Genomic DNA, 15223 nt, shown 5'->3' on the forward strand with positions numbered 1-15223 from the left:
TACCAAATTGTCTTGATTACTGTGGCTTTTTAGTAGAGCTTGAAGTTGGGGAGTGAGATCCCCCCACTTTATTCTTCTTTCTCAGGATTGCTTTAGCTATTCGGGGTCTTTGGTGTTTCCATATGAATTTTTGAACTATTTGTTCCAATTCATTGAAGAATGCTGTTGGTAGTTTGATAGGGATTGCATCAAATCTGTATATTGCTTTGGGCAGGATGGCCATTTTGATGATATTAATTCTTCCTAGCCAGGAGCATTGGATGAGTTTCCATTTGTTAGTGACCTCTTTAATTTCTCTTAAGAGTGTCTTATAGTTTTCAGGGTATTGGTCTATCACTTCCTTGGTTAGGGTTATTCCTAGGTATTTTATTCTTTTTGATGCTATTGTGAATGGAATTGTCTCCCTGATTTCTCTTTCTATTAGTTTATTGTTAGTGTATAGGAAAGCCACAGATTTCTGTGTGTTAATTTTGTATCCGGCAACTTTGCTGAATTCCGATATTAGCTCTAGTATTTTCGGAGTGGAGTCTTTAGGGTTTTTTTATGTACAATATCATGTCATCTGCAAATAGTGACAGTTTAACTTTTTCTTTACCAATCTGGACTCCTTGTATTTCTTTGTTTTGTCTAATTCCCGTGGCTAGGACCTCCAGTACTATGTTAAATAACAGTGGAGAGAGTGGGCATCCCTGTCTAGTTCCTGATCTCAGAGGAAATGCTTTCAGCTTCTCGCTGTTCAATATAATGTTGGCTGTGGGTTTATCATAGATGGCCTTTATTATGTTGAGGTACTTGCCCTCTATTCCCATTTTGCTGAGAGTTTTTATCATGAATGGATGTTGAATTTTGTCAAATGCTTTTTCAGCATCTATGGAGATGATCATGTGGTTTTTGTCTTTCTTTTTGTTGATGTGGTGGATGATGTTGATGGATTTTCGAATGTTGTACCATCCTTGCATCCCTGGGATGAATCCCACTTGGTCATGGTGTATGATCCTTTTGATGTAGTTTTGAATTTGGTTTGCTAATATTTTGTTGAGTATTTTTGCATCTACGTTCATCAGGGATATTGGTCTGTAGTTTTCTTTTTTGGGTGGGGTCTTTGCCTGTTTTTGGTAGTAGGGTGATGTTGGCTTCTTAGAATGAGTTTGGGAGTATTCCCTCCTCTTCTATTTTTTGGAAAACTTTAAGGAGAATGGGTATTATGTCTTCTCTGTATGTTTGATAAAATTCCGAGGTAAATCCATCTGGCCCGGGGGTTTTGTTCTTCAGTAGTTTTTTGATTACCGCTTCAATTTCGTTGCTGGTAATTGGTCTGTTTAGATTTTCTGTTTCTTTCTGGGTCAGTCTTGGAAGGTTGTATTTTTCTAGGAAGTTGTCCATTACTTCCAGATTTCCCAGCTTGTTAGCATATAGGTTATCATAGTATTCTCTAATAATTCTTTGTATTTCTGTGGGGTCCGTCGCGATTTTTCCTTTCTTGTTTCTGATTCTGTTGATTTGTGTTGACTCTCTTTTTCTCTTAATAAGTCATGCTAGAGGCTTATCTATTTTGTTCATTTTCTCGAATAACCAGCTCTTGGTTTCATGATTTTTGCTATTGTTTTTTTTTTCTCAATTTTATTTATTTCTTCTCTGATCTTTATTATGTCCCCCCGTCTGCTGACCTTAGGTCTCATTTGTTCTTCTTTTTCCAATTTCGATAATTGTGACATTAGACCATTCATTTGGGATTGTTCTTCCTTCTTTAAATACACCTTGATTGCTATATACTTTCCTCTTAAGACTGCTTTTGCTGTATCCCACAGTATTTGGGGCTTTGAGTTGTTGTTGTCGTTTGTTTCCATATATTGCTGGATCTCCATTTTGATTTGGTCATTGATCCATTGATTATTTAGGAGCGTGTTGTTAAGCTGCCATGTGTTTGTGAGCCTTTTTGCTTTTTTTGTACAATTTATTTCTAGTTTTATGCTTTTGTGGTCTGAAAAGTTGATTCGTAGGATTTCAATCTTTTGGAATTTACTGAGGCTCTTTTTGTGGCCTAGTATGTGGTCTATTCTGGAGAATGTTCCATGTGCACTTGAGAAGAATGTGTATCCTGTTGTTTTTGGATGTAGAGTTCTGTATATGTCTATTAGGTCCATCTGTTCTAGTGTGTTGTTCAGTGCCTCTGTGTCCTTACTTATTTTCTGTCTGGTGGATCTGTACTTTGGAGTGAGTGGTGTGTTGAAGTCTCCCAGAATGAATGCATTGCATTCTGTTTCCTCTTTTAATTCTGTTAGTATTTGTTTCACATATGTTGGTGCTCCTGTATTGGGTGCATATATATTTATAATGGTTATATCCTCTTGTTGGACTAAGCCCTTTTTCATTATGTAATGTCTTTCTTTATCTTTTGTTACGTTCTTTATTTTGAAGTCTATTTTGTCTGATACTAGTATTGCAACACCTGCTTTTTTCTCTCTGTTGTTTGCATGAAATATCTTTTTCCATCCCTTGACTTTAAGTCTGTGCATGTCTTTGGGTTTGAGGTGAGTCTCTTGTAAGCATCATATGGATGGGTCTTGCTTTTTTATCCATTCTATTACTCTGTGTCTTCTGATTGGTGCGTTCAGTCCATTTACATTTAGGGTGATTATTGAACGGTATGTACTTATTGCCATTGCAGGCTTTAAGTTTGTGGTTACCAAAGGTTCAAGGTTAGCTTCTTTACTATCTTACTGTCTAACTTAACTCGCTTATTGAGCTATTATAAACATGGTCTGATGATTCTTTATTACTCTCCCTTGTTTTTCCTCCTCCTCCCTTCTTCATGTGTTGGGTGTTTTGTTCTGTGCTCCTTTTAGGAGTGCTACCATCTAGAGCAGTCCCTGTAGGATGCCCTGTAGAGGTGGTTTGTGGGAGGCAAATTCCCTCAACTTTTGCTTGTCTGGGAATTGTTTAATCCCTCCTTCATATTTAAATGATATTCGTGCTGGATACAGTAGTCTTGGTTCGAGGCCCTTCTGTTTCATTGCATTCAGTATATCATGCCATTCTCTTCTGGCCTGTAGGGTTTCTGTTGAGAAGTCTGATGATAGCCTGATGGGTTTTCCTTTGTAGGTGACCTTTTTTTTTTCTCTCTGGCTGCCTTTAGTACTCTGTCCTTGTCTTTGATCTTTGCCATTTTAATTATTATGTGTCTTGGTGTTGCCCTTCGTGGATCCCTTGTCATGGGAGTTCTGTGTACCTCTGTGGTCTGAGAGACCATTTACTCCTCTAGTTTGGGGAAGTTTTCAGCAATTATTTCTTCTAAGATACTTTCCATCTCTTTTCCTCTCTCTCTTCTTTTGGTACCCCTATAATGCGGATACTGTTCCGTTTCGATTGGTCACACAGTTCTCTTAAATTTCTTTCATTCCTGGAGATCCTTTTATCTCTCTCTGCATCAGCTTCTCTGCGTTCCTGTTCTCTGTTTTCTAGTCCATTAATGGTCTCTTGCGTCTCGTCCATTCTTTTTTGAAGTCCTTACAGAGCTTGTTTTATTTCTGTATTCTCCCTCCTTAGTTCTTGCATATTTCTCTCCAAGTCCATCAGCATGGTTATGACGTTTGTTTTGAATTCTTTTTTAGGAAAACTGGTTAAATCTATGTCCCCAGGTTCCTTCTCAGGGGATGATGTAGAAGATGTCAAAGCTGTCTGGGTTAGTCTTGTCTGGATCAAATTTTTTTGCCTTTTCATGTTGACAGGTGCAATGGTGAGCTATTGACTCGTCTGTCAGCTGGGAGAGCCAAGTCTTTCCACTTGCTCCTGGCCTTTCTTTACTGGGGCAACTGCAACCCCTAGTGGCTTGTATTGGGCAATTGTGTGTAGACTGGGTCTCTGTATCTTACCCGGCCTGTGTGGAGGAAGCTCCCTTGCTGTGGGCGTGGCCAGCCTCAGGTTGCTGCTGCTGTGCTATGGGGGGGCCCCAGAGGGGTAATGGAAGGGGGGCTGTTTGGCTGTTTACCTCCGTGAGGGGTCTCAGAGCTGTTGCCCAGGGGGTTAGTGCGCCCGGAGTTACCTGGAATTTTCAGCCGCTGGACTGTGACCCAGGATGCTTCAGTCCAGCAGTGGGGTTCCTGTTCCTTTAAGACTTTCAAAAAGCACTTGCTTTTCTTTGTCCCATGGGTGCCGGCTTCGGGACCTGCTCAAAGGTCTTACTGTCCTGTTTCCCTAGTATCCAGCACCCCACACATGCACTGTGTCTGCACGCTGGTGTGGATGACTAGTGCTGGGTGTTTAGCAGTCCTGGGCTCCCTCTCCCTCCCCTCTCCGACTCCTCTCCTCCCGCCGGGAGCTGGGGTGAGGGGCCTCGGGTCCTGCCGGGCTGCGGCTTGTATCTTACCCCTTTCACTTGGCGGTGGGTTCTCACAGGTGTGGATGTAGTCTGGCTGTTCTCCTGTGTCTTCTGGTCTCTCTTTTAGGATTAGTTCTATTTGTTGTATTTTCAAAAAAAAAAATATATATATATATATATATATTTTTTTTTTTTGAGAGGGCATATCTTATATTTATTGATCAAGTGGTTGTTAACAGCAATAAAATTCTGTATAGGGGACTCAATGCACAATCATTAATTAACCCCAAGCCTAATTCTCAACAGTCTCCAATCTTCTAAAGTATAACGAACAAGTTCTTACATGGTGAACAAATTCTTACATAGTGAATAAGTTCTTACTTGGTGAACAGTGCAAGGGCAGTCATCACAGAAACATTTGGTTTTGATCACGCATTATGAACTATAAACAATCAGGTCAAATATGAATACTCATTTGCTTTTTATACTTGATTTCTATGTGGATCCCACATTTCTCCCTTTATTATTATTATTATTTTTTTTAATGCTGAAGTGGTAGGTAGATGTAAGATAAAGGTAGAAAACTTAGTTTAGTGTTGTAAGAGAGCAAATGTAGATGATCAGGTGTGTGCGTGTAGACTATGTGTTAATCCAAGCTATACAAGGGCAATAAAACATCCACGGATGCAGAAGATTTCTCTCAAAACAGGCGGGGAGAGGTTCTAAGCCTCACCTCTGTTGATACCCAATTTCTCACCTGATGTTCCCCCTGCGACTGTGCCTGTCTTAGGTTGTTCCTCCCTTGAGGAATCTTACCCGTCTCTGGCTAACCAGTCATCTTCCGGGGCCATACAGGGAGATGTAAAGTTGGTAAGTGAGAGAGAAGCCATATTGTTTGAAAAGGTTAGCTTTTTACTTCTTTGCAGACTTATGCCCTGTGGCTTCTGTGCCCAGCATCTGTCTTGAGGTATCTTTAGCACTTGGAGGAATTATGATACTCGGTAAATTCGATATGAGGCACGAATTCTATTTAAGGGTTGTAATTAGGAAGGAAGAAGAAAAGCTATAGAAGTAGCAGACGGAAGAAAACATGGGAAGATTGATTATTTCTTTGACATATCTTCTTGTAGAGTAATTTCAGCATGTATAGGTTTTAAACTACTAATTAAATTGCACACACACATTAACACAATAGGAATACAGTTACATAACCAAAGCAGATCTATAATTACCAGCCATCTCCAGTGAGGCCAAGAAAACCAGTTAGGCACCCTAGGCATTTGTGAAAATTTGTCTATGATATGATGGATATTGTCCAACTGTACTTGAACAGTCTGAGAGAAATCAGACAAATTAAAACAGCCCATTCCTGGGAACTGTTCACATCCCATATGTTATTTTAACAGTAGATAGTCTGTAGTTGTAAGATTTTGGAGCGCTAGAACCTGCACTTCTCCTAATTCTTGGTTGAGTTCCAACAGTGTAGATCCCGTCAAATTTGTTGTTTTACTGTATGCACAAGCCAGCTTAGATATCTCCTCCTTCATTCCAATGGCAAGTCCGGAAACCGGTGGTATGAGTGCATCTACACCTGTAGCAGTGTGTGGATCTTTGCTGAGGTGTTTTGATGATCATCTTCTGGTATGACTCTTCCACAGAGTGTTGATGTTGGAAGTTCTTCTTCATATTGTATCTTAGTTCATTTTCTGGGTAGCCAAATTAGGCTTTGATCCTCTGTATAAACACAAACAGACCCTTTGCCCACACTTTGATCTGCCCTTTATACCATTGTGTAGAACTCATTGGAGGTCACCACACAGGAACTGCTTTTTTTTTTAAGAGAAAGGAATATTATCAGAAAAGTGTACCTCCATAGCCAATCATCTGACACCCTTTAAGTGATCAAAGTTAAGGACATTTAAAGCATGCATTAATCGTTGATTTACAGTTAGTTTTATCCTATCATGGAGTAATCCCCCTTTTCTTTCTTTCTTTTTTTTTTTTTTATCTTTAATCTACACTTACATGAAGAATATTATGTTTACTAGGCTCTCCCCTATACCAGGTCCCCGCTATAAACCGCTTTACAGTCACTGTCCATCAGCATAGCTAAATGTTGTAGAATCACTACTTGTCTTCTCTGTGTTGTACAGCCCTCCCCTTTCTCCCACCCCCCCATGCATGCTGATCTTAATACCCCCCTTCTTCCTCCCCACCCCTTATCCCTCCCTACCCACCCATCCTCCCCAGTCCCTTTCCCTTTGGTACCTGTTAGTCCATTCTTGGGTTCTGTGATTCCGCTGCTGTTTTGTTCCTTCAGTTTTTCCTTTGTTCTTATACTCCACAGATGAGTAAAATCATTTGGTATTTCTCTTTCTCCACTTGGCTTATTTCACTGAGCATAATACCCTCCAGCTCCATTCATGTTGCTGCAAATGGTAGGATTTGCCCTCTTCTTATGGCTGAGTAGTATTCCATTGTGTATATGTACCACATCTTCTTTATCCATTCATCCACCGATGGACATTTAGGTTGTTTCCAATTCTTGGCTATTGTAAATAGTGCTGCGATAAAAATAGGGGCGCATTGGTCTTTCTCAAACTTGATTGCTGCGTTCCTAGGGTAAATTCCTAGGAGTGGAATTCCTGGGTCAAATGGTAAGTCTGTTTTGAGCATTTTGATGAACCTCCATACTGCTTTCCACAATGGTTGAACTAGTTTACATTCCCACCAGCAGTGTAGGAGGGTTCCCCTTTCTCCACAGCCTTGCCAACATTTGTTGTTGTTTGTCTTTTGGATGGCCGCCATCCTTACTGATGTGAGGTGATACCTCATTGTAGTTTTAATTTGCATTTCTCTGATAATTAGTGATGTGGAGCATCTTTTCATGTGTCTGTTGGCCATCTGTATTTCTTTTTTGGAGAACTGTATGTTCAGTTCCTCTGCCCATTTTTTAATTGAGTTATTTGTTTTTTGTTTGTTGAGGCGTGTGAGCTCTTTATATATTCTGGACGTCAAGCCTTTATCGGATGTGTCATTTTCAAATATATTCTCCCATACTGTAGGGATCCTTTTTGTTCTATTGATGTTGTCTTTTGCTGTACAGAAGCTTTTCAGCTTAATATAGTCCCACTTGTTCATTTTTGCTGTTGTTTTCCTTGCCTGGGGAGATATGTTCACGAAGAGATCACTCATGCTTATGTCTAGGAGGTTTTTACCTATGTTTTTTTCCATGAGTTTAATGGTTTCATGGCTTACATTCAGGTCTTTGATCCATTTTGAATTTACTTTTGTATATGGGGTTAGACAATGGTCCAGTTTCATTCTCCTACATGTAGCTGTCCAGTTTTGCCAGCACCATCTGTTGAGGACACTGTCATTTCGACATTGTATGTCCATGGCTCCTTTAACAAATATTAATTGACCATATATGTTTGGGTTAATGTCTGTAGTCTCTAGTCTGTTCCATTGGTCTGTGGCTCTGTTCTTGTGCCAGTACCAAACTGTCTTGATTACTATGACTTTATAGTAGAGCTTGAAGTTGGGGAGTGGGATCCCCCCACTTTATTCTTCCTTCTCAGGATTGCTTTGGCTATTCGGGGTCTTTGGTGTTTCCATATGAATTTTTGAACTATTTGTTCCAGTTCATTGAAGAATGCTGTTGGTAATTTGATAGGGATTGCATCAAATCTGTATATTGCTTTGGGCAGGATGGCCATTTTGACGATATTAATTCTTCCTAGCCATGAGTATGGGATGAGTTTCCATTTGTTAGTGTCCCCTTTAATTTCTCTTAAGAGTGACTTGTAGTTTTCAGAGTATAGGTCATTCACTTCTTTGGTTAGATTTATTCGTAGGTATTTTTGATGCAATTGTGAATGGAATTGTTTTCCTGATTTCTCTTTCTATTAGTTCATTGTTAGTGTATAGGAAAGCTACAGATTTCTGTGTGTGAATTTTGTGTCCTGCAACCTTGCTGTATTCCAATATCAGTTCTAGTAATTTTGGGGTGGAGTCTTTAGGGTTTTTTATGTACAATATCATGTCATCTGCAAATAGTGACAGTTTAACTTCTTCTTTACCAATCTGGATTCCTTGTATTTCTTTGTTTTCTCTGATAGCCATGGCTAGGACCTCCAGTACTATGTTAAATAGCAGTGGGGAGAGTGGGCATCCCTGTCTAGTTCCCGATCGCAGAGGAAAAGCTATCAGCTTCTCGCTGTTCAGTATAATGTTGGCTGTGGGTTTATGATATATGGCCTTTATTATGTTGAGGTACTTGCCCTCTATTCCCATTTTGCTGAGAGTTTTTATCATGAATGGATGTTGAATTTTGTCAAATGCTTTTTCAGCATCTATGGAGATGATCATGTGGTTTTTGTCTTTCTTTTTGTTGATGTGGTGGATGATGTTGATGGATTTTCGAATGTTGTACCATCCTTGCATCCCTGGGATGAATCCCACTTGGTCATGGTGTATGATCCTTTTGATGTAGTTTTGATTTCGGTTTGCTAATATTTTGTTGAGTATTTTTGCATCTACGTTCATCAGGGATATTGGTCTGTAGTTTTCTTTTTTGGGGGGGTCTTTGCCTGGTTTTGGTATTAGGGTGATGTTGACTTCATAGAATGAGTTTGGGAGTATTCCCTCCTCTTCTATTTTTTGGAAAAGTCTAAGGAGAATGGGTATTATGTCTTCTCTGTGTGTCTGATAAAATTCCGAGGTAAATCCGTCCTGCCCGGGTGTTTTGTTCTTGGGTAGTTTTTTGATTACCGTTTCAATTTCTTTGCTTGTAATTGGTTTGTTTAACTTTTGTGTTTCTTCCTTGGTCAGTCTTGGAAGGTTGTATTTTTCTAGGAATTTGTCCATTTCTTCTAGGTTTTCCATCTTGTTTGCATGTAGGTTTTCATAGTAGTCTTTAATAATTCTTTGTATTTCTGTGGAATCTGTCATGATTTTTCTGTTCTCATTTGTGATTCTGTTGATTTGTGTTGATTCTCTTTTTCTCTTAATAAGTTTGGCTAGAGGCTTATCTATTTTGTTTATTTTCTCGAAGAACCAGCTCTTGGTTTCATTGATTTTTGCTACTGTTTTATTCTTTTCAATTTTGTTTATTTCTTCTCTGATCTTTATTATGTCCCTCCTTCTGCAGACTTTAGGCCTCATTTGTTCTTCTTTTTCCAGTTTCGATAATTGTGATGTTATACTATTCATTTGGGATTGTTCTTGCTTCTTCAAGTGTTCCTTGATCGCTATATACTTTCCTCATAAGACTGCTTTTGCTGCGTCCCACAGAAGTTGGGGCTTTGTGTTATTGTTGTCATTTGTTTCTATATATTCCTTGCTCTCTATTTTAATTTGTTTCGTTGATCCATTGATTATTTAGGAGCATGTTGTTAAGCCTCCATGTGTTTGTGAGCGTTTTTGTTTTCTTTGTAGAATTTATTTCTAGTTTTATACCTTTGTGGTCTGAAAAGTTGGTTGGTAGAATTTCAGTATTTTGGATTTTGCTGAGGCTCTTTTTGTGGCCTAGTATGTGGTCTATTCTGGAGAATGTTCCATGTGAACTTGAGAAGAATGTATATCCTGTTGATTTTGGATGTAGAGTTCTATAGATGTCTGTTAGGTCCATCTGCTCTATTGTGTTGTTCAGTGCTTCTGTGTCCTTACTTATTTTCTGCCCAGTGGATCTATCCTTTGGGGTGAGTGGTGTGTTGAAGTCTCCTAGAATGAATGCATTGCAGTCTATTTCCCCCTTTAGTTCTGTTAGTATTTGTTTCACAAATGCTGGTGCTCCTGTGTTTGGTGCATATATATTTAGAATGGTTATATCCTCTTGTTGTACTAAGCCGTTTATCATTATGTAGTGTCCTTCTTTATCTCTTGTTACTTTCTTTGTTTTGAAGTCTATTTTGTCTGATATTAGTACTGCAACCCCTGCTTTCTTCTCGCTGTTGTTTGCCTGAAATATGTTTTTCTATTCCTTGACTTTTAGTCTTTACATGTCTTTGGGTTTGAGGTGAGTGTCTTGTAAGCAACATATAGATGGGTCTTGCTTTTTTATCCATTCTGTTACTCTGTGTCTTTTGATTGGTGCATTCAACCCATTAACATTTAGGGTGACTATTGAAAGATATGTACTTATTGCCATTGCAGGCTTTAAATTCGTGGTTACCAAAGGTTCAAGGTTAGCCTCTTTAGTATCTTACTGCCTAACTTAGCTCGCTTATTGAGCTGTTATATACACTGTCTGGAGATTCTTTTCTTCTCTCCCTTCGTATTCCTCCTCTTCCATTCTTCATATGTTGGGTGTTTTGTTCTGTGCTCTTTCCAGGAGTGCTCCCATCTAGAGCAGTCCCTGTAAGATGTCCTGTAGAGGTGGTTTGTGGGAAGCAAATTCCCTCAGGTTTTGCTTATCTGAGAATTGTTTAATCCTGCCATTATATTTAAATGATAGTCGTGCTGGATACAGTATCCTTGGTTCAAGGCCCTTCTGTTTCATTGTATTAAATATATCATGCCATTCTCTTCTGGCCTGTAGGGTTTCTGTCGAGAAGTCTGATGTTAGCCTGATGGGTTTTCCTTTATAGGTGACCTTTTTCTGTCTAGCTGCCTTTAAAACTCTTTCCTTTTCCTTGATCTTTGCATTTTAATTATTATGTGTCTTGGTTTTGTCCTCCTTGGATCCTTTCTGTTGGGGGTTCTGTGTATTTCCATGGTCTGTTCAATTATTTCCTCCCCCAGTTTGGGGAAGTTTTCAACAATTATTTCTTCCAAGATACTTTCCATCCCTTTTCCTCTCTCTTCTTCTTCTGGTACCCCTATAATACGGATATTATTCCTTTTGGATTGGCCACACAGTTCTCTTAATATTGTCTCATTCTGGGAGATCCTTTTATCTCTTTCTCTCTATGTCAGCTTCTATGCGTTCCTGTTCTCTGGTTTCAGTTCCATCAATGGCCTCTTGCATCTTATCCATTCTGCTTATAAACCCATCCAGAGTTTGTTTCATTCCTGTAATCTCCTTTCTGGCATCTGTGATCTCCCTCCGGACTTCATCCCATTTCTCTTGCGTATTTCTCTGCATCTCTGTCAGCATGTTTATGATTCTTATTTTGAATTCTTTGTCAGGAAGACTGGTTAGGTCTGTCTCCTTCTCTGGTGTTGTCTCTGTGATCTTTGTCTGCCTGTAGCTTTGCCTTTTCATGGTGATAGGAATAGTCTGCAGAGCTGGGACGAGTGACGGCTGGAAGGACTTCCTTTCTTGTTGGTTTGTGGCCCTCCTCTCCTGGGAGAACAGCGGCCTCTAGTGGCTTGTGCTGCGCAGCTGCGCGCAGACAGGGCTTCTGCTTCCTGCCCGGCTGCTATGGAGTTAATCTCCGCTGTTGCTGTGGGCGTGGCCTGGCTCGGGCAGCTACTCCAAAATGGTGGAGTCGCGTTGGAGCAGGAGCTGCTGGGAGGCTATTTATCTCCGTAAGGGGCCTCCCTGCTCCCTGCAGCCCAGGGGTTTAGGGTGCCCAGAGATCCCCGGATTCCCTACCTCTGGATTAAGTGTCCCCCCCTGCCCCCGCCAAAACAAAACAACGACCACAAAAAAAAAAATAAAAAAATAAAATAAGTAAATAAATAAATAAATAATGGCTGCTCGTTTTTCTTTATTCTCCAGCGCCAGCCTCAGGCATCCGCTCACCGGTCTTGCTGCCCTGTTTCCCTAGTATTGGGGTCCCTATCCCTTTAAGTCGTCCAAAAAGCACTCACCTCAACAAAACAACAACGACAACAAAAAATGGCCGCTTACTTTTCTTATGTCCTCCAGCACCAGGCCTCCGGTACCTGCTGACTGTTCTTGCTGCCCTGGTTCCCTAGTATCCAGGGCCCTGCGCACGCGCTGTGTCTGCGCTCTGGCCCGGATGGCGGGGGCTGGGTGCTCGGCAGTCCTGGGCTCGGTCTCCCTCCCGCTCTGCCTGCTCTTCTCCCGCCGGGAGCTGGGGGGAGGGGCCCTCGGGTCCCGCCTGGCCAGAGCTTCTATTTTACCCCCTTTGCAAGGTGCTGGGTTCTCGCAGGTGTGGATTTGGTCTGGATATTGTCCTGTGTCCTCTGGTCTTTATTGTAGGAAGGGTTGTCTTTGTTTTATTTTTATAGATATATGTGGTTTTGGGAGGAGATTTCCGCTGCTCTACTCACGCCGCCATCTTGGCTCCGCCTCAAAAATATATATGTTTTTGGGAGGAGGTTCCCACTGTCCTACTCACACCGCCATCTTGGCTCCACCCTGTGTACCCTATTTTTTTCTTGGTAAGTCTGGCTAGGGGTTTTTCTATTTTTATTTTCTCAAAGAATCTACTCCTGGTTTCACTGATTTTTTTCTATTGTTTCATTCTATTTTATTAATTTCTTCTCTGATCTTTATTATGTCCCTCTTTCTACTGACTTGGGTTTCATTTGTTCTTCTTTTTCTATTTTTTTAAATTGTGGTTTTAGTCTTTTTATTTGGGATTGTTCTTGTTTCTTGAGGTAAGCCCGTACTGCTATGTACTTTCCTCTTTAGAATTGCCTTTGCCAAATCCCACAGATTTTAGGCTTTTATTGTTTTTGTTTTCATTTGTCTCCATGTGTTGCTTGATTTCTGTTTTAATTTGTTCATTGATCTGTTATTTAGAAGCATACTGTTTAGTCTCCATGTGTTTGTAAGTATTTTTGTTGTCCTTGTGTAATTTATTTCTAATTTCATACTGTTTTGGTCTGAGAATCTGCTTAATACAATTCCAGTCTTTTTTAATTTGGTAAGGCTTTTATTGTGCCTAGTATATAATACATTCTGGAGAACGTACACTTAAGTAAAATGTGTATCCTGTGGCTTTTGTGTGGAGTGTTCTGTAGATACCCATTAAGTCCATTTGATTTAATGTATTGTTCAGTGCCTCTGTTTCTTTATTTATTTTCTGTCTGGTTGATCTATTGGTGTGAGTAGTGTGTTAAAGTCTCCTAAAATGAATGTGTTGCAATCTGTTTCCCCCTTGAATTCTATTAGTATTTTGTTTTAAATATTTAGGTGTTCCTATGTTGAGTGCCTAGGTATTTATAATGGTCATATCTTCTTTTTGGACTGATCCCTTTAGTATTATGTAATTCCCTTCTTTGTCTTTCATTACTTTCTTTGTTTTGAAATCTATTTTGTCTGATAGAAGTATTGCTACTCCTGCTTTTTTCTCCTATTTGCATGAAATGTCTTTTTCCATCTCTTCACTTCTGGTCTGTGTATGTCTTTGGGTCTGAAATGAGTCTCTTGTAGGCAGCATATAGATGGGTGTTATTTCCTTTTCCATTCTGCCACTCTGTCTTTTGATTGGTGTACTCAGTGCATTTACATATAAGGTGATTATTGATATATACTTATTGCAATTCTATTAATTGTTTTCTGGCTTTTTTTTATAGCTCCTCTCTGTTCCTTTCTTCCTCTCTTATACTCTTCACTTGTTATTGATGATTTTCTTTGTTTTAATTGGATTTCTGTTTATTTACTTATTTAATGTGTGTGTGTGTGCGTGTGTGTGTGTGTGTTATAGGCTTTAAATTTGCAGTTTACCAAAGGTTCAAGGATAGCTTTCTTACTATATAATAGTCTATCTTAAATTGCTGATTGTTTTATTTCAAACACAATCTAAAGGTAATTTTTTTCTTCTTCTTTGTCTACATTTTTTTGTATTATATGTTATGTTCTGCTTTTGTGTATCCCTTGACTGATTTTGTGTATAGTTGATTTTGCTTTTTAAATTTCTTACTTGCTTGGTAATTAGTTGGTCTACTACTCTTACTGTGGGTTTTTATTTTCACTGATAAAGCTATTTTGCCTTAGGGCCACTTCCATCTACAGCATTCCCTTTAACATAATTTGTAAGACTGGCTTATTGGTGGTGAATTCTTTCAACATTTTTTTAAATCTGAAAATTGTTTAATACCTGCTTCAAATTTAAATGGTAATCTTTCTAGGTAGAGGATTCTTGGTTGGAGGTCCTTGGTTGGTCAAGTAGTGATGACCTCAACTTCTGTTTGGGAAAGTCTCTTTTCTGTAGGATAGCTTTGCTGGTACATTATTGATTTGCATTTTTTTCTTTATCATTCAGAACACAACCCACTACTCCGTGATACTCTGTGATACAATGTATCAGCTAAGAAAATTGCTCAAATCTTTATGAAGCTTCCTTTGTATAGTATGAGGTTCTTTTTTCTTGTAGCTTTCAAATTTTCCTGCCATTGCTGCTTGAATTTTATGTGTCTTGGAAAATTTGTCTGTCGAGTGATTCTGCTTTGGCTCTGAGGGGCATCATGTTCCTGGATGTCCACTTTTTCTCCCCAAATTAGGAAGTTTTCATCCATTATTTCTTTAAATTAGCTTTCTGCCCCTTTTTCTCTTTTCCTTCAAAGGCTCCTATAATGCAGATACTCTTGTTTTATGGTATGCAGTAATTCTTTAGGCTTTCCTCATTCTCTTTAGTTCTTTTTTTCTTCTTTGGATGATTTCACAGGACCTACCTTTGATTTCAGATTCATTCTTTTGGTTGATTGACTTGGTTCAAGCTGTTACTGTTTCATTCCAGACTTTGTGTTCTGCATCAGTGTAATATCTGGTTATTTTTTGTTTTTTCTTTCTGTTGAAAATTTCTTTTTGTTTTTACATGTTTTCCTTATTTCTTTGGATTTATTCAGTCACAGTTTTCATGCCATTTTTGTAGCCACATGTCTTTTCCACCTTTCCTTCCCCACTTTTGGCAGTTTGCCAGTTTGCGATTGCTGTCACTTCTGTTGTCATCACTTCTACTGTTACTTCCAGGATTAATCTCTCTCTCTCTGTACTTCACATCTCACCCCTCTTTCTGTGGTACTCTCTAACACTAGCCCTCGTGT

The 15223-nt window shown here is 39.4% G+C and overlaps 1 protein-coding gene across 2 annotated transcripts in view; it reads left to right on the forward strand.

Moving 5' to 3' along the window:
• LOC130678800 (zinc finger protein 585A-like) overlaps positions 1–15223 on the forward strand; it is a 28880-nt gene that overhangs the window by 7900 nt on the left and 5757 nt on the right. The gene's annotated exons all lie outside the window — the stretch shown is intronic.

Source organism: Manis pentadactyla, assembly GCF_030020395.1.
Source record: "Manis pentadactyla isolate mManPen7 chromosome 15 unlocalized genomic scaffold, mManPen7.hap1 SUPER_15_unloc_1, whole genome shotgun sequence".
In the NCBI taxonomy this organism is placed as follows: Eukaryota; Metazoa; Chordata; class Mammalia; order Pholidota; family Manidae; genus Manis; species Manis pentadactyla.